The following is an 18,399-nucleotide window of genomic DNA, read 5'->3' as shown; positions in this document are numbered from 1 at the left end:
TGGTCTTAGTAGCTGATGTTTTATGGATCTGGTTTAACAGTTTTACTCTATTCTATTGCCTTGGTTGTGAGCCAACATGAAGGTTTATTATTATTATTAATTTTTATTTGGTTGAAGGTATAAGTTTATAAACAAATATGCATGTACACACATCTGTGACATCCATACTTTATATGTTTGCTGTGGGAAATGGGTTTAATTTTTTCCTAGGGCAAATGTTTAAGAGTTGGGGCAGGCCGGAGATTCCGACAGGCAGGTTTCAATGACCTGGCTGTCATTAATAATATCCCATCAGATATTTGAAAGGAAGCAATTCAGGCAACGGAGTCATTCCAACATGCTGCCCATCATATTCTGTTGCCTTTGGCACTGGGAAGCAGATGGTCAGCTGTTTTGACAGGGAGCTGGTTCCAGAAAAGATCAGTCTGGATTAAGCAAGCCTGATCTGCTCCTAAGGCTGGGAAACAAGCGTGGTATAATCAGCAGATCCTGACAGGTAGCGATTTCTGCCAAAAATGTTGCCTAGCTGATTTTTTACTACCCCCAGGCCACAATTTTTATTTTTTTTAACAAACTACCATTCTTGACCATTTCTGCAGAGCAAACCCATTTCAGATAATTGATTCTTGCCCCAGGTAAAAGATGTTATAATGGTCCAGGGAGCAAATTATGTCAGGTATCAGTTTCAAGCTAAAACGATACCTGTCCAATTCTGCTGGACAAGCAGGAAGCCAGATTATTGTGGGCTTCCTGAACCATTTTTTTTTTGATGGGCAACTGTGGGAAATAGGATACCTGGTCCTATGACTCTACCTTGGCTTCTCCTTGTGAGAGCCAGTGTGGTGTAGTGGTGTCAGACTAGGATCTTGGTGGACAAGGATCAAATCCCTACTTGGCCATGAATTCCACAGGGTGACCTTGGACCAGTCACTGCCTCTCAAACTAATCTACCTCACAAGGTGTTGTGGGGATTAAATGCGGAGGAGAATCACGTATAACACTTTGAGCTCCTTGGAGGAAATAAGGTGGAATATAAATTTAATAAATAATAAAACTACAGGCTTAATTGCCAGGGCATTTTGTACCTTTCTACACCTGTCAAGGGGACGCGGGTGGCGCTGTGGTCAAAACCACACAGCCTAGGGCTTGCTGATCAGAAGGTCGGTGGTTCAAATCCCCACGACTGGGTGAGCTCCTGTTGCTTGGTCCCTGCTCCTGCCAACCTAGCAGTTCGAAAGCACGTCAAAGTGCAAGTAGATAAATAGGTACCACTCCGGGGGGGGGGGGGAGGTAAATGGTGTTTCTGTGTGCTGCTTTGGCTCGCCAGAAGTGGCTTAGTCATGCTGGCCACATGACCCAGAAGCTGTACGCCGGCTCCCTCGACCAGTAAAGCGAGATGAGCACCGCAACCCCAGAGTCGTCCGCGACTGGACCTAACGGTCAGGGGTCCCTTTACCTTACACCCCTCAAGAGCATTGCTCTGTGAAACTCCCTTCTCCCAATTTTGCACATCTCATGCTATTGGTCTATTCTGCCCTAGCCAGACCCCACCTGGGGTTCTGGGTCCAGTTCTGGGCACAATAGTTTAAGAAAGATACTGATTAGCAGGAGGGTGTCTGATATGATGAAGGGTCTGGCAAACAAGCCTTATGATAAATGGCTGAGGGATTTGAGGATGTTTAGCCTGGAGAAGAGGAGATTGAGAGGAGATATGAGAGCCATCTTCAAGTATCTAAAGCAGTAGTTTTACAACCAGTGTGCTGTGGCACCCTGGGGTGACTTGAATGATGGTCAGGGGGTGCTGCGAGCAGCACTGTCCACCATCCTGCCTTCCTTCCCTCCCTCCCTCTTCTGATGGGGAAAAAACCTCCAGCTTCTCTACTTTTTCACCATCTTTGTGCTATGTGATGCTGGTTGCCTGAGTGTGCACCTCTCTAGCCCATCTCTATGATCCCAGCTGCTGTGGGGAGGCCTGAGCACTAAGTCACTGCCAGTTGGGACTGTTAGGAATCCTGTTTCAGTTTTTTAAATTGGGTGCCATCTTACAAAAACAGCATTGAGCAGGGTGATGAATGACTCATAATTTTTAAAAAGCCTTTTCAAAGCTGCACTACAAGGGGTTGGGCTAGATGACCCTTGGGCTCCCTTCCAACTCTACAATTCTGCCAATCTACAAATTCAATTATAGATTTTTTTGGAAATGCTTTGCTGGTCACAGACAAGAACAACCTCTATTAAAATTTATTGTGCACATTTAAATAACTTCTCAAATCTTTGTAGTCTATTCATCAAACCAGTATAGTAGAAATTTGCTTTAAAGGAATAGCAAAGAAAACAACATCCCTGAGCGAGGCATTCTGCCGTAGCTGCCAAATCCCAGGCTTGCTTTTTTGGCAGGCTTGCTGTCCCGAATAAATACCTGTGGCGTCTCTTAGATGGTAATGGCTTGGACATTCATCCATCACAGCGCCTGAGCAAAAATAAAAGCTCAACACTTCATGTTAAGGTAATACCCCTCCCCAACCCCCCAAATAATCTCAGCACAGCTCCATGGTGGACTGGTAATAAAACCAGCTTCCATTGTAGCTGGAATCCTTGTTAAAAAGAAATTGCACATTGCTTCCAAATGAGCCGTTTCACAGAATCGTAGAACTGTAGAGTTGGAAGGGACCCCAAGAGTGGGAAGGCCCCAATCCACCACAGCTTTGACTGCTCTTATATTTTGGTGGGAATATCACTTATGTCCACATGATGTCAGGCTTCTAACATCAGAAACCCACATGGCTTATGAAAATCTTAGAGCTACCTATCAGTGTGGAAAAAAGGGGCGGTGGCTCATTATCCAGTCCTATTAGGATCATTGTGAGCGGCTGCCAAGAATGTTACGACTTGTCAAGAAGATGAGGGACAGACTGCATGGACAAGGATGTTTTGTTTTCCGTACAGAAACATTATGGATGTCAGCTGTGCACATTTAAAGCGCCTTCACCCCTGAATCCTGTGAACTGTAGTTTGTTTAGGGTGTTGGGAATTATAGCCCTGTGTGAGATAAACTACAGTTCCCAGGAATTTTCAGGGAGGGGTGGTAAATGTGCTCAGTGTATGCAGCTGCTGCCTCTGGTACAGACTTCATAAAAGTGAGCTGTCATGCTGTGGCCCCACAATAAAAGGTAAAGGGACCCCTGACCATTAGGTCCAGTCATGACCGACTCTGGGGTTGTGGCGCTCATCTCGCTTTATTGGCCGAGGGAGCCAGCGTACAGCTTCTGGGTCATGTGGCCAGCATGACTAAGCCGCTTCTGGCAAACCAGAGCAGCACACGGAAACGGCGTTTACCTTCCCGCTGGAGCGGTACCTATTTATCTACTTGCACTTGATGTGCTTCTGAACTGCTAGGTTGGCAGGAGCAGGGACTGAACAATGGGAGCTCACTCCATCGCGGGGGTTTGAACCGCCGATCTTCTGATCGGCAAGTCCTAGGCTCTGTGGTTTAACTCACAGCGCCACCCGCATCCGTTTGTGGCCCCACAATAGTACTTTCCAAACCTGTTTTTCTTGGTTGTTTCAGATTTGCAGTAGCCTAAAGAAGTCTTTGTACTTTAAGGGTGATCACCCCTTTCCATTAATCTGCTGAATCATAGGAAAACTTGTTTATTTGGAACACAGAGGATTGGCAATAGGGATCTCTTCTTTTGCTCAGCTCCTGCTTGTAGGTTTGCCATTGGGGTATCTGGGGTGCCACTGTGAGAACAGGACGCTTGACTGGATGGGCTGCCTTTGGCCTGATCCAGCAGCCTCTACTAATGTCCATATGCTATTAAAATGGGAGGTCGTGGAAAGTGATGTCTGTGTACACAGGCGTTTGGAGAAATTATTGGTAAAACGCTAGTGAATTTCCACAAGGTCTTTAAATTAATCACAAACTGATGTCGAAATGTGGAGGATTAAACTTCAGATTAGGAAAAAATGAGAAACTGAAATTGACTGATTTCCGCTTCCCTAGCTGTGAAGGGAGGTGGCGGTGATGACAAGATGTTCCAGCACAGCCCTCTTTGGAAACACAGAGAGTTCCAAAGTTTTTCTCCCATATCCATTCCATAGACAGCAGCATTGCTCTCAGAAACGGAGGCAGAAACAGCAGGCCTAGTGTTTTGTGGACCTCGTGATAAAAATCTGTCTCCCATGCTATTTCTGGAGAATCTGTTCTCGGCACAGAGTGTCCTGCCAGGATGTTCCTGAGAAAGACACTTGTCATTTCACAAACAGAATGCTCTCCCCCCCCCCCCCGTCAACCCCCGCTATTCCCAAAGAGTACCAAATTCTCAGAATAAAAGACAATGGGTTGCGTGTGTCTGATGTTAGCAACACTCAGTTTTTGAGCCAGTTAAATGTTAATGACCTTGCTAACTTTGGGAAGGGGTTATAGCTCAGTGGTGGAGCACTTACTCGCTTTGCATGTAGAAGGTCCCAGCTTCAATCCCAATGGCATCTCCATGTAGAGCTAGGAAAGGCTCCTGCGTGAAACCCTGGAGAGCTGTTGCCAGTCAGTGTAGACAATACTGAGATAGCAGAAGACAGTTTCATAGGTTCCTATTTAACCCAGCCCTTTCTCCAGGTCTTTGTCAGCTGGAATCTTAATTTATCTATTTTGGGGCAGGGCCTTGGTTCAGCACAAGGATCCCTGCACACAGGCTCATAGACTAAAAGACACTACACACAGAAAAGGGATAGGGAGGGATGAGGATAAAGATAAACCCAGGAACTAATTTGGTGCTTTTTTCCTGTTGCAGTAGCAATGGAAGAGTCAGAAGTCCTAGTTGTGGGGGAGTGCGGCAAATCAGTAACGTTTCCCCAGGATAGATCTTCGAGGAAGCCCATCACTTGCCAGTGGACTGCAGATTGCTAGAGAATCATAGAATTGTAGAGTTAGAAGCCACTCCAAGGTTATCTAGCTGAACTTTCTGCAACACAGGAATCACAGCTAAAGGGACCGAGTCCTAATATTGATTAAGGCAGAGGCTATTACCAGGCTAGTAGTTATTGCCCAGAAGCTGCATTTTCCTCCTGATTTTTTTGGGGCCACTGAGAGCCACAGAAACAGTGCCCTGCCCCCAGCTGTCAGTGACACTTCATCTGAATTCTTGCCCACATCGCTTGACCCTCTACTGGGACAGAACATTTCTGCAGTCAACACCACCTTACATGCTCTGAAAGCATTCCAATAGTTATGACAGGAGAGGGACTAATTTAAGCTTTAATTATGCAAATGCGTCTTGACGGGAATCTCAGCAGAGGTGATTTTCTTCCTTGCACCTTCCCCTCTCTCCTTCCTCACTGCGGTGGCTGCCCCACTCTGCATCTCAAAATAACATCTGCCAGAACTAATTTGATGGATTCCGTATGCCAAACACACACCTGGAAGTTAGAAGACACCTGCAGGTGCTGTCTCGTGATGACTTACACCCTGCCACCTTCTCTGCTGTGTTGATGGGTGGCCAGTGCAATGTGGGAATGTGAGGGTTTGGGTGTGCACAGATTCATTAGTCAATGGTTGGCAATGTGGAGATAATGCATAACATGCTGCTTATAAGTTCATAATTTATTTTATTTATTTCATTTTTATCCCACCTTTTTCTGAGACATTTGGGTCTGAAGATTGGGGAAATATTGCTTAGCAAAAAGTAGAACAGCTGGATGTCATCCTAGAGTGAATGTTTTAAATAATTTCTTTTATGTAATTGACAGATGGAAAATTGGAAGACTTCTCTCTCTCTCTCCTCTCTCTCACACACTCAGTCACTCTATCTCTTTTTTATCTTCTTCCTTTTCTCTCTTTTCTTATGTTTTCCTGGGTGTCCTTTGCTCTGGGCCATTATTGGAATCCATGGATTACACACACATGAAGGTGATAGCTGGTTGGTAAAAAAACTCTGTGTGAGAGGCAGGGAAGGGAAGATCTCCCAAGGTGAGAGACTGGGAAAAGAAAGGGAATGTCTCTGGTGAGCACTGGGAGGGTCCACCTCTGTCTTTGTGAGACAAGGGTTAATTAAGAGCTACCTTTGCGAGAGGACTCTGCATTTCCTTTCCTACCCCCACACATTTTGTTTCTATTTAGATTAGTTTCTTTCGTTGTATTATATTATGAAAAAGCTTTAATAAAATCAAATGGGGAAAGAAACCTCACAGGACATTTTTTGGTTTCCTTTGATGAGGACATTTGGTTCCCCAACACCCAGCAAATGTCTCTCCCAGTGGGAGGGTGCCGGACTGGTGGTGGGAGGCAGGCCAGGAAGACATCACACTTTCTCTTGTCACATCCTCCTCTCCCTTGAGGCAGGTGTCGCAAAAGCCAGCCGGTTGCATCTCTCCTCACTTCCCACCACAACCATATTAAGCAACAAGCTGCAGAAAGTAACAAGTAGAGGCAGGGGTGGGGTGGGTGGGAGGAAGTTCAAGTCAGTCTGCATTTAAATGTGACCTTAACCTGATTTGCAGGTTCTGAAACAATGCAGGAACCTGAAACACAGCCATCCTTCAAAATCCCACAGGCTTCTTTGAAATTTGCAACGTTCTCCAGCCGAAATATGCTTACAAAAAATAGCACGTGCTATGGAAAAATGTATACAAAAATGCATACATTAGTGAAAATAACACTAAAAAATGTATTATATTAGGGAAAATAGTTGTGCTAAGATGGGTTTACTTTAGGGAGACTTGCATGTAAAAATGTGCATAGGAGCAGAAATTCACACAAATGAATTTTCCTGAGATTTTTTTTTTAAAATATGCAGATCTGGGAATGTGAAGAATGAAGCTTAAGAATGGCAAAAAGGAGAAACTGAAATGAGCAGATCCACCTATCCCTATGAATAAGGCAAGTGACCTTTAGGTTCATTTTTATTTTACTTTAATTTTAATAATGAGGGACGCGGGTGGCGCTGTGGGTTAAACCACAGAGCCTAGGACTTGCCGATCAGAAGGTCGGCGGTTCGAATCCCTGCGACGGGGTGAGCTCCCATTGCACGGTCCCAGCTCCTGCCCACCTAGCAGTTGGAAAGCACATCAAAGTGAGTAGATAAATAGGTACCGCTCTGGCGGGAAGGTAAACGGTGTTTCCGTGCGCTGCTCTGGTTTTGCCAGAAGTGGCTTAGTCATGCTGGCCACATGACCCGGAAGCTGTACGCCGTCTCCCTCGTCCAATAAAGCGAGATGAGCGCCGCAACCCCAGAGTCGGTCACAACTGGACCTAATGGTCAGGGGTCCCTTTACCTTTACCTTTAATTCTAATAATGTTTAATTGTTTTTGAATTATTGCTTCCCCCAACTGTTTTTACCTGTTTCTGTTTTAGCTGTAAGCCACTTAAGCCCTTGTCAGGGGAAAAAGTTCAAATTTTAGCGGAGATTGCTACATTGCAAGGGGTTGAACTAGATGACCGTAAGGGTCCCTTCCAACTCTACATTCTATGAGTATTCTATGAGTAGACTAAAAACAGATTAAAACAGGCACCAGATTTCTAAACATCTGGCTTGCCTAAACAAAGACTGATGTTAAGAGGCAGGGACTTCCAAAGTGTAGGTGCTGCCACACTAAGAGATTGAGTAGTTATAAATGCAGAATAGGAATTATGTGGCGGCTGTAGTAATACCAGTTCTGATCATTGAAGTGTTTGAGTTGGCGCATCTGGTGTAAGACAATCTCATAGGTAAACTGGCCCCTTGTTGTTAAGGCCTTTATATACTAATAGCAACACCTTGAACTTGTCCCATTAGCAAATTGGCAACCAGTGCAAATCTGTGAGCACAGCTGTTGTATGACAAGACCTCATTCCTGTCAGCAACCATGCTGCAGCATTCTGCACTCACTGCAGCCTCTGGATCAAGCACAAGGGAAGCCTCACAGAGAGCACAGAAGTCACCAATGCATGAACGACACCTCTAGATGTAAATTTGCTGGTCCTTTTTGATATGCGGTCCTGCCTTTTGCTTGCTGCTTTCAAGGATGACTGACCTGTGGTCACTGAGCAAACGGCTGGCTAGCTGCGTTTGCTTCCTAGTTTGCTGTACACTCCATTTCCTATGACGGAAAATGGCGAGGTTAGTAATGTGATCCATGTCTTTTGCCTCTATTTCCTTGAGCAGAGAAGTGACAGAGGGGAAAGAGAGGAGCTGGTCTCTCTGGTGAAGCTTGAATAAAGATATTTGGGATGCAGCGTGTGAGAATGAAATGATGCTCAATGCTGGGAGGAGATTCAGAGCACCAAGGAGATGCTTCTGATGGCTGGTGTGTCCTTAAAGGCAAAACAGAAGCAAGCCATGAGCAAAGAGGGGATGTCCCATTCTCTTTCTGGAACGGCTCCTGTGCCTTTCAGTTTGAACATAAGAAGACCAAAAGAGGGCCCACCTAGTCCAGCAACCTGTTCTCACAGTGACCAATCAATGCCCATTATGGGGAGCCCACAAAGCACTTGAGTCTCTGCTCCTGTGGTTTCCAGCAACTGGCATTCAGAAGCATTGCTGCCTCCAACTGTGGAGGTATAGCTATTGTAGCCATCAATAGCCCTCTTTTCCATAAATTTGAATCCTTTTTAAAGAACCTTTTCTGGCTCTACAATGTCCTTTTGGAGGTGAGGCAACCAGAGAGACCCATGTCCAGCATTTGGAAGACAATGCAGAGCTGGGCATTCTCCCATTGCTCTCTGGACCTCCTTCCTCTCACTGAGGTGTCATTTCGGAAGATTCCTGCTTGCATGGGTGGCAGAGGTGTGATTTGCCGTGCCCCCTAAATCTCCTGGTGCTGACTGCCTCCTGCTCATTAGGGCTTTCGGGCGTGGAGAGGGAAGAGCTGGAGGCCTCTTGATCAGAGCTGGGGATTCAAAGTGGTTCATGAGTGGAGTCGGATTTCTAATTATCCCTCTTTAATGAGCACCCAGCCTGCTTCAAGGGGCTCCTTTGGGGCTAAGCACAGATCCAGGCAGCTTTAATTACCTCTTTCCTCCTTCCATCTGCATTAATCCCCATCTCCATCTCCCACCCAGCTCCTGCCTGACTTTTTTCTTTTCATGTTTGGTGTGTGTGTGTGTGTGTGTGTGTGTGTGTGTGTGTGTGGTTATTATTATCAGGAATGGAATCATTTCCTCTCATATTTATAATCTGCATTCTGATCACATCTTGGGGAAAGTTAAGAAAGCAGAAGTGTAAATGAGGACCTGCGTTGGTTGCGGATTTATTTTCTCGACGTGGGAGATGGGTTGCTGTGAAAAGCTTCAGGTCCTTGAGACTTAATTCAATTTGGGGATAGACCTCTTTCCTGCATTACTGAGGGCTCTTCCGCAGCCCTGAGGATTGCTATATGTGGTGAAGTGGATAGAATGTCAGACTAGGACCTGGGAGACCAGGGTTCAAATCCCCGCTCAGCCATGAAGCTCATTGGGAGACCTTGGGCCAGTCACTGACTCACAGGGTTGTTGTGGGGATTAATTGAGGAGAGGGAGAACCACGTATGCCATCTTCAGATCCTTGGAGGAAAAGGCAGGATATAAATGCAACCAACCAACCAACCAACCAACCAACCAACCAATAAATAAATAAATAAAAATCCATTGGACTGAGGGCAGTCTCCCAAGTAGAAAGATTTGTCTCTTCCTCTCTCATAATACTATTCACAAGGCAGCAATGCTTCTAAGTACCAGTTGCTGGGAATCACAGAAAGGGAGAGAGCTTGTGCATTTGGGTGCTGCTTGCATATTTCCTGTAGGGGCATCCAGCAGGCTCTTCTTATGTGAATTCTCTCAGGCGAATTTCCTTTCAACAATGCTGCCAGGGAATCCAAAGGCAGCTTCTTCTGTGTTCAATATACATGAAGTAAAACCAGGAGGTGGTCAAGCCAGGGGTGGGGGAGTGTTTGTGATTGCTTTTGTAGGCACGCTAACCAGAGTTGCTTTCGTTCCGCATTAGAGCATGCTTAATCAAATTTTAGCTGATGCTCACCACAGCAGTACTCTCCTCAATGGGGAATCCCATCTGCAGAACCATCCGGGCTCTCACTACCCTAACATAAGAGAGCAAGCTGACCATGGAGTAGGGATGACTTCTGTTTCTCTCGGTTTTTCTTTTTTCTTTTCTAGTCGTTAGGTTCATCTTGCTGCATTTCCTCATTAGTTTGTGATTATTATTTTTTGGAAAAGCGATAAGTGCCGTTTGTGTGAATCAGATTGGAATAAAGAGTTAGTTTCTGAAGTTCAAAGGCTTTATTCATGCAACACCTATTTATAGTATGAGTGGAGATGAGAGAGAAAATAGCAGACATCTTTTCTGGAGAGAAGATAAACAGAATGACTTGGCTTTTAGGGGTGGAGTTAACTTAGACAGAGAGGCTACAAGCCGGGGGTGGCTCAGTAATTAGACAAACAGTGTCCTTGTGTAGTTTAAAGTAACGCATGCATTAAGTTTGTAAAGAGAAGGAAATGTATTTGCTTTTCTCTAACAATTAAGATCGTAAGAACTTTGAAACTCCTTACCTATTGACATTAGGCAGATGATATCATTTTAGATGCCTAAAGTATTCTGCTGGATCCAGCCAAAGGGGGCCCATCTAATCCAGCGTCCTGTTCTCACAGTGGCCAAGCAGATGCCTGTGCCAGCAGGATCCAAGCACAAGAGCACCTTCCGCTCCTGTGGTTTCCAGCAACTGGTATTCAGCAGCATTGCTGCCTCTGAGCATGGAGGAAGAACAGAGCCATTGCGGCTGGTTACAATTCTCCTCCATGCATTTGTCCAATCCTTTTTTAAAGTCATTCAAGTAGTATAGCACTAGAACTAAGAGAAGGAGGAAAAAATATCTCTAACCACTTTCCCCATCAGCTATCCACTTGCTTAGCATTGTCTACACTGACCGGCAGCAGCTCTCCAGGGTTTCAGATAGGGAGTCTCTCCCAGCTGTACTTGGAGATGCCATTGGGGATTGAACTTGAGACCTTTTGTATGCAAAGCAGATGCTCTGCCACTGAGCTGTGGTCCTTCACTTAAAAATAAAGTAAGACCCTAGTCCTCATGGTTCTGAATAAATAGGAAGCTGGGGTCTTCTGCATGCAAAGCAGATGCTCTCTCACTATGCTGTGGCCCTTCTCAAATAAAGTCCTTGCCTCAAATAGTTCCCCCCCTCCTGCACTACACCTTCTGATCTCATCTACCTAGCCAGCACTCAGCACTATCCTTGACTGAGCTGAATCTTCCCTAGAACAGACGGTCCTCGCATTGCTGACCAAAAACGCGTTGCTGTTTTCTCACCAAGACCATTTCCCTAAGACGAATGTGACCCCCATTCATCCTCTCAAAATGAGAGTGAGATTGTGCTGCTCCTGGGCTCTGAGCGGCCTTCACAGCTGCCTCCAGAAGATCAGCAGTGAGGAAAGTGATAATTAGTTCAGTAATAGGTCTGCCAGCAAATTCAGGCATCACTGAGGAATTCGTGTGGCACGAAGCACATCAAAACACATACCCTGCCCCCCTCTCCCTTGCAGAGGAATAAGCTTGTGCACACCAGATGTTGCTGGACATCATTAAAAGAGCCCTAAAGCTGGATCAGGCCAATGGCCCATCTAGTCCAGCACCCAGTTCTCACAGTGGCCAACCAGATGCCCCAGTGGGAAACCTTCAAGCAGGACTTGAGTGCAATAGCCACTCACCCCACTTTTGATTCTCAGCAACCAGCATTCAGTGCTCGATTGCCCCTGGGCATGGAGGTTCTTCTCTCAAACTGGACCTCCATATGGGAGAGTCCTGCTGGATTGGACCAAAGATCCATCTTCTGTAAGAATGGCCACCCAGATGTCCCAATGGTCCCACAGGTCCCACAAGCAGGACCCAAGTGCAGCAGCTGCTGGTATTCAGAAGCATTGGTGCTTCCAACTGTGGAAATTACATGCAGAAGGGTGTGTTGGCCTGGGAATCTGATTCAGAGGCTGAACCGGAGGAATCCAGCCTGCACAGGAGTCCCCGCCTCCAGGGCCGGCTGAGCCGGGGCAGGGCCTTGAATCTGAAGGGCCCGCACCTGTGCCGGATCCTCAGGAGCAGACAACAGATGAATCCACTCTGGCTCCGGGGGTGATTGCGGACCCATTGCCTGCAGGTGCTCCTCTCCCAGCCCTGTCAGGGGAAGGTGAGGCTGCCTCTGGGTCCAGTAACCCTCCAGCCTCTCCTGAGCTGCAGAGGCTCAGGGCAGAGAGGCGGAGGGAACTAAGTTCTATCGGGAGGAGTGCTCGCCTTAAGGCCAGGAGAGGCGAGTCACCTGTGGGCCAGGATCGCCCTAGGCCCCAGAGGAGATAAAGGCCAGTCAGCCCAGTCCCAGGTTGCAGGAGCAACATCGCTGGAAACCTGTTCCTGCCAGCACCCTGACCTGCTTTTCTGGAGTTCCTGACCATGCCCGGCTCCTTGCCTTGGACCCCACTTCGCCCTTGGTGGACAGTCTCCAGACCCTCAGCCCAGGACCAGACTCAGACCATGCCGCACGGTAAACCCCCCCCCCCCGGGACCAGCACAAAGGGCAACTCAAGGCAGGAGGGATGGAACGATTTCCCTATGAAGAAGGGTTGCAACATTTGGGGCTTTTTAGTTTAGAGAAAAGTTATGTAAGAGGTGACATGATAGAAGTTTATAAAATTAGGCATGGCATGGAGAAAGCGGAGAGAGAGAGAAGTTTGTCTCCTTCTCTTGTAACACTAGAACTTGTGGGCATCCAGTGAGGCCGAATGTTGGAAGATTCAGGACAGCTGAAAGAAAGTCCTCCCCATAGTTCATAGTTAAAACTATGGAACTTGCGCCCATAAGAGGCAGTGATGACCACCAACGTGGGTGACTTTAAAAGTAGATTAGGCAGATTCATGGAGGAGAGGGTTGCCAATGGCTGTGCGCCACCTCCATGGTCAGAGGCAGTAATGCCGCTGAGCATTGGCTGCTGAAAGCCAGAGGAGGGGAGAGTGCATATGTGCTTGAATCCTGCTGGTGGGTTTCTCAAAAGAGGCATCTGGTGGGCTACTGTGAGAAGAAAATGCTGGACTAGATGTGCCAATGACCTGATCTGGCAGGCTCTTCTTACAGTGGTGCCTCGCAAGACGAAATTAATTCGTTCCGCAAGTTTTTTCTTCTTGCGAAGCACGGTTTCCCATAGGAATGCATTGAAAATCAATCAATGCGTTCCTATGGAAACCGACTTCAGACCAGGTCCGGGGACAGTCTGTCCCCCGACCTCTTCTGAAGGCTGGGGGGGGGGGGGACAAGGGCTTTTCTTCCCACCCCCAGCATTTTAAAAAACCCCGGGACAGCGGAGACTTCTCCGCTGTCCGGGGCGATCTTAAAATGCTGGCGGGCGGGAGCGAAGCTTCCGCTGCTGCCCGCCAGCATTTTAAAAAGCCCCGGGACAGCGGGGGACTTCTCCGCTGTCCTGGGGCGATTTAAAAGCCCCCGGGAAGGCAGGCAGGGGGGACAAAGACTTTTGCCCCCCGCCCGCCTTCAGAAGAGGTCCAGGACCTCTTCTGAAGGCGGGCAGGGTGCGAAAGTCTTTGCTCCCCCCCGCCTGCCTTCAAAAACCGTCCAGGACAGCGGAGAAACACGCTGCGTTTCTCCGCTCTCCCGGGAAGGCAGGCAGGTGGGAGCAAAGACTTTCGTCCCCCGCCCGCCTGGACCTCTTCTGAAGGCCGGCGGGGGGCGAAAGTCTTTGCTCCCCCCCGCCTGCCTTCAAAAGCCGTCCGGGATAGCGGAGAAACGAAGGCTGGCGGCGGGAGGAGGTCTCTCCGCCCCGCCGCCAGCCTTCGGAGGAGGTCCGAGGACAGTGGGGAAGACGCGCTGTGCTTCCACGCTGTCCCGGAGATTTCCCTATGGGCTTTCGTCTTGCGAAGGAAGCCCATAGGGAAATTCGTTTTGCGAAGCGCCTCCAAAACGGAAAACCCTTTCGTCTAGCGGGTTTTCCGTCTTGCGAGGCGTTCGTCTTGCGGGGCACCACTGTACGTTCTTAGGTTCTTTGATTTAAAATCACCTAGCAGGAAAATTTTCCCAGCTGCCTTTTGCTCAGCCCATGAACATTTGGAAGCAGACCCTCCCCTCCTGGAGGCCCCCCTGCCTTCCCTGGGCAGGGTTTTCTCATCTTATAGAAGCACAGAGAGGTCTGGAGGGTTCTCCTGTATGATTATTTGTGTGTTAGCAAGAACAAACAGCTTATTAATGTCTTCCCTGTTTTTTGTGGGAATCTTTCATCACTGGCCCCCAGAAGAGCCTCTGCTGGGTAGCACCAGTTTGATGGCTTTGATTTTGTAATGTGCCATTATGTAACCTGACAGGAGCCTTTTTGCTGTACGGGTGCAGCAGAGGGCCTGAAAGATTGATGCAGGTTATCCTGAGGATTACTTTGGGGCTTGCAGTGGCTCAGCTCTGCTCTTCTTCAATGGTGGAAGAGTTGCTACAAGGATGCATCGTTCTAGACACATTGCACTAATGCTGCCCCAGTTGCCCCAGATGCCAGTGCCTTTGTGAGCTCAGTCCAAAGTGTCAGACTTTTCTACAGGGCAACAGAGTGTCTGTTTTGCGTTTCATAGAGTTGGAAATGACCCCATGGGTAATCTAGTCCAACCTCCTGCAATGCAGAAATCACAGTGAAAGGATACCTGACAAATGGCAATCCAACCTCCATTAAAAAATCTCCAACCTTCCTAATGTTTATTCGGAATGTCCTTTCTTATAATTTGAATCCATTGGTCCAGGTCCTATCATCTAAATGAATGGATTCAAATTTGTAAGGAATCATTCATTCACTGTGGCAACACTTGCACTTTGGAACTCTCCATCTAGTGATATTAGGCAGGTGCTGTCATTAAACCTAAGAATGTAAGAAAGTGCCCCAAAGTGGGGCCCGAGCGCATTAGCAACTCTGCCTTTCTGTGATTCCCAGCAAGCAGTATCCACAGGTATACTATCTATGACAGGGGAGGTGTAACTGGCTGCTGGATCACCCCCAAAGGGGGAATCTAGTCCAGCATCTTGTTCTCAGGATGGTCAACCTGAGCTTCTGCTCTCACAGTGGACATCCATATGGAGAGCTCTGCTGTTTTGTACCATAAACCCATTTTGTCCAGCATCCTGTTCTCACAATGGCCAACTAGATGCCCCAACGGGAAACCCCAAAGCAGGGCCTAAATGCAGCAGCAACTCTTCCCACATCTGATTCTCGACAACTGGCGTCCAGAGCCAAATGGACTCTAACAGGGGAGGTAGAAAACAGCCATCAGGGTTGGTAGCCGCTGCTTTGATGCTTCAAAAGCCACTCAGGGAAAAATGTGATTGGTATCCATGCAGCAAGCAATCAATGTGTAAAACCTACAAGGAGATTCTGACAGGCGCCACTGAGAGGCAGCACTGCCTGTTTGTTGCGGTTTGTCATTGAGGAGCAGAACACAATGTGGAGGTAAGGACTGTTGCAGCAGAGAAGATGTAATGGGGGGGGGGTGTAGAATGCAGGAGGTTTGCCCTTGGCATTCGCTTGCTCCTGGCAGATTGCAAAGAATCCTACAGTTTAAGGACCCAGCTCAATGTATATATATTTAAAAAAAGACTTAACAGAAACGTAGTAATTTATTTTAGTTGGCACCCTTGAATTTAAAAATAGACAAGGACACCAGAGAAAGTCATGACAAAGTCAAAGGAACATCCTCTTGCAAGGAGAGATGTGCTCTAAAGCGTATGTGCTCCAATCATAGAAACACAGGATTGTATAATTAGTTGGAAGAGATCTTGAGGGTCATCTAGTCCAACCCCCTGCAATGATGAATCACAGCTAAAGAATCCTTGACAAATGACCATCCAACCTCTGCTTAAAAACCTCCAATGAAAGAGAGTCCACCACCTTCCAAGGGAGTCCGTTCTTCTTACCGTCAGCTCTTATCATCAGAAAGTTATTCCTAGCTGGAATCTCCTTTCTTGTCATTTGAATCCATTGGTTAGGATGCAAACCTCTGAAGCAGCAGGAAAAAAGCTTGCTCCATCTTCCACGTGATGGAAGATGGCCTTCAGATATCAGAAGATGGCTCTCATATAACCTCTCAGTCTCCTCTTCTGCAAGCTAAATGTCCCCAACTCCCTCAACCATTCTTCATAACTCAGTTTCTAGACCCTTTATCATCTTGGTTGCCCTCCTCAGCCCACGTTCTAGCTTGCCCAGGAAGCTTTGGAACAAGGCTTCAGAATCTCAGACCTGGGGGCCAAACATAGCTCTCTGGCTCTCTCTGCCTGGCCCTCAAACCCTCCCTAGACCATGTTCCTCCTTGAGTGTCTTTGAACCATGATGGTGCCTCTTGCTTAACCTGGGTGAAGGACGGAGAGATGTGTAGTGTGTGTGTAGAAACCTCTGGATTTTGTACGACTTTGAGATACAACCTACCATACATGTATTGCTCTGCTTTCTTTTGCCGCTAGCCCCACCCACAACTGGTATGTGGACCCTGGAGGTTGTCAGCTACCAGGAGAATATTAATTAAAATATTGGCCATACTGTACCTCCCTAGTTGCTTCTGAATGCCAGTTGCTGGAAACTTCAAGAGAGCAGAGTTGCTGGAGCACTCATATCCTGCTTCTGGGCTTCCCATAAGAGGCATCTGGTTGGCCACTGTAAGAACAGGACGCTGGATTAAGTGGTTCCCCTTTGGCCTCATCTAGCAGCCAGGCTCTCCTTATATTCCAGCTCCACTGCTGGAGGCAGTATGACTCTGAATACTAGTAGCTGCAAATAAAAAATGAGGGAGTGTTGCTGCTGTGATGCTCAGGTCCTGCTTGCAGGCTTCCCATGGGGGCATCAGGTCGGCCACCAGGGGTGCCATCTTGCCCTCAGGGTTGTGGGTGACAGCCACCGCACGCAGATGTGCAACATCACACACACCCCTGCACGTAGTGTGTGTGACGTCATATAGCCAGCAGCCAGCAAGGCACCCTTTTCCACTCAGACTCAGACACCTGAGCCCCACCACCCAGAAAAAGATGCCTTGCTGGCTGGCTGCGGAGATCAGAGCTGAACTGCTTCTCTCCTTGCCAGCTTTTTTATTGACTTTTTGGATGCCCGGCCCCCACAGTTATATTATTGTGGGTGCCCAAACACCTTCAGCCCCTGGAGTTGGCTTCTAGGTCGGCCACTTTGAGAAAAGGATGCTAGAACAGTTGGACCTCTGGCCAGATCCAGCAGTGCTCGTCTTATGTTTTAGGTTCCAATAACAATTTCCCCTATGCCTGAGCCACCCTCTTGCCTGTGCTTCCAAATGCTCGGCCTCATGGAACTCATCTGCGGCGGATGTTTTGAGCCCCATCCCATCCATGGAGCCGTTAACTCAATTTAAAGAATCATAATGCAGTTTGTGACCAGAAAGAGATGGCTATTTGCAGAGGACAAATAACGGGCAGCTGGGAGTACCTTGCTCCAGAATCCAATACCTAGATGCATGATGCCAGGCCTTAATAGCTGCAAAAGCAAAGCTTTTTTTTTATTTCTATTCACAGACCTTTCCTTGCCAACATTCTTAGTAAATCTCCGAAGAGCTTTTCTCTCACTGCTGACATAAAGCACCAGGAGGGCATTGCAAGATTAACAGCTCTGGTGTCCGTGGCAATGGCGCCCAATGGGGTGCTTGGGAAGGTCTCTCGGAGAGAGATGCCCTCCTAATAACTTGCGTTGCTGCAGCGCAGTTGCCCCATGGGGATCACCAACATACATGGCCACAGGGGACTCTCTCTCTCTCTCTCTCTCTCTCTCTCTCTCTCTCTCTCTCCCCCCCCCTTTTCTTTATATGGAAATCTGAACTCTCTGGATGGATTTGCCATCTGTCTTCTCCCCAAGTATTTACAAGTTTTTACTAGAGGTGAACATGTATATATAATCATAAAACTTTAGAGCTGGAAGGGGCCACAAGAGTCATCCGGTCCAATCCCCTGCCCGTCTCCCACCCCATTTTCTGACATCATTTACCCCTGCCATTGAGATCAATGTGCTTCAATTTCTCTGCAATTTTTTTTTATTTTTAAAAACACCTTTCTCAGGAGCCAAGGCATTGTGTTGTGGGGGAGGCCTCTTACAACTGCCCTGGCTTAAAATGACACCATGTTCCTGCTGCCTGGGGCACGCCAAACATAGCTTTGTGATCACCAGGCTGCTTTCTCAAACTGCGCCATTGGCATTGATTTCCCTGTTTGGAAAAGGCTTTATTGATCCAGGGCTTCGTTTTGAGCAGCACCCCACACTGAGAAACCTTGGCAGTGGAGCAAGGAGGAGGGTCCACAGGGGTCATACTTTGTGCTGGCTTGCTATCAACAGCACTTCTTTATAGACATATAAAAAACACTTGTAGGGTTTTTCTTTAACCCCTCCATTCA

The 18,399-nt window shown here is 47.5% G+C and overlaps 1 long non-coding RNA gene across 1 annotated transcript in view; it reads left to right on the top strand.

Moving 5' to 3' along the window:
* The first annotated feature begins 6,463 nt into the window (after positions 1-6,463).
* Positions 6,464-18,399, top strand: part of LOC114589375 (uncharacterized) — a 54,512-nt gene continuing 42,576 nt past the window's right edge. The window contains exon 1 of the long non-coding RNA XR_003704656.2: positions 6,464-6,874. This is a non-coding gene — a long non-coding RNA (uncharacterized LOC114589375). The remainder of the gene's footprint in view (positions 6,875-18,399) is intronic.

The sequence above is a fragment of the Podarcis muralis genome, chromosome Z (genome assembly GCF_964188315.1).
Source record: "Podarcis muralis chromosome Z, rPodMur119.hap1.1, whole genome shotgun sequence".
Classification (NCBI taxonomy): Eukaryota; Metazoa; Chordata; class Lepidosauria; order Squamata; family Lacertidae; genus Podarcis; species Podarcis muralis.
Note: the sequence above shows the minus strand (reverse complement) of the source record. Positions and strands in the feature narration are given on the sequence as shown.